This window comes from Triticum urartu, chromosome 2A (assembly GCF_056163025.1).
Source record: "Triticum urartu cultivar PI428250 chromosome 2A, HENAU_Tu73, whole genome shotgun sequence".
Lineage (NCBI taxonomy): Eukaryota > Viridiplantae > Streptophyta > Magnoliopsida > Poales > Poaceae > Triticum > Triticum urartu.
In genome coordinates, this window is record NC_141874.1 from 305,515,857 (window position 1) to 305,517,151 (window position 1,295).

Sequence of the window (1,295 nt, forward strand, 5' to 3'; positions counted from 1 at the left end):
ATGACCCATCGAACGTTTGACAAGTCAATCCCATGGACCCTGAACTTGTCAAAGTTAAATCGGTGATTGGTTAAAGATTGAGGTCCATCTTAAAAAGGCTTTGTAAAATGGTTTAACTTAGTGGCCTGGCAGCCCATGAAAAGCCTCGATTTAGGGCCTGGCAGCCCATGAAAAGCCTTGCATATTTCTTGTATTTTTGCTATTTTTATGATAAGGGATTTATAAACATTTTTCTGACAAACCGGTGTTCATTACAACCCGGCTTGACTTTCAACGCTTAGTTGTCAGTACATGATCAGATTCTAAACCGTTAGCAAACTGCTCCGGTCTGGTTTTGACTAGATGTCACCATTCGTATACAAACAACTCAATGGCTTTTTAGCCCAATATGATTTCTACATGCAACGGTAAGAGGGCCAGGAGATATCAATGCTTCGGATTGGTGTTTTCACCTTTACCATACAAGCAGTTGGTCAGCCAACGAGGTATGTTGCAAATGTTATTTTTAATACAAACTTTGATTATCCATCCAAGTATTGTATATTTTTGGACATCATGACCCGTCCAGTGGTAAACCACTAGGACACTTTCAAGTTCTTGTATCCAGGAACACAAATCATCCTGGGCTATGCATAAAAAGATCCCAAAAAGTGAAACAAGTTTTCCACATGTTAAAGCAACATAAACATGCTCGAAGGCATGACAGATAATGGGGTTTTTGCTATCCTATTACAAGAAGCTTCAAAACGGCTCCAAATGAATAATTGTTTCAAAGCAGTGGCACACAGTAGCTGGTAAACCGGCTGCCGGTTTAAGATGCTTCGTCTGGATGGCTTGATGGTTGAGGATCATTTGGTGCAATCACTTCTTCTTCATCCCTCCCCAGACGGTGGAAATCAACCGTTGACCAATCGATTCTGGTTAAAGCTTGAAACACGGCTTCTTCATGGACAAGGCTGGATGGGTTAATGTCAGAAGCGTAAGTATGCTTACGGATTGGAGGCACAAGTTCTTCGACTTCATGGATTTCGGCAGGCTGTCTTTTCCCTTCAGTGTCGTTAGCTGGCTGGAAATGAGATAAGTCTGTGTCTTCTGCCAGTTTGCTGGCTATTGGCCGCATCTCCTTTGTCAGCCTTCGGAGATCATCATTGTTGAAGCTTGAACCGTCCTCCTTCACACCTGGATATCCTTTAATGATGTCATCCGCTTCAAGATCCGGAATCCATGCTTTGGCCCGGATTAGTGCGGTCAGCGCTCCTGCTCTTGCGGCTGCCTTCTTCAGTTCAATAATCTGG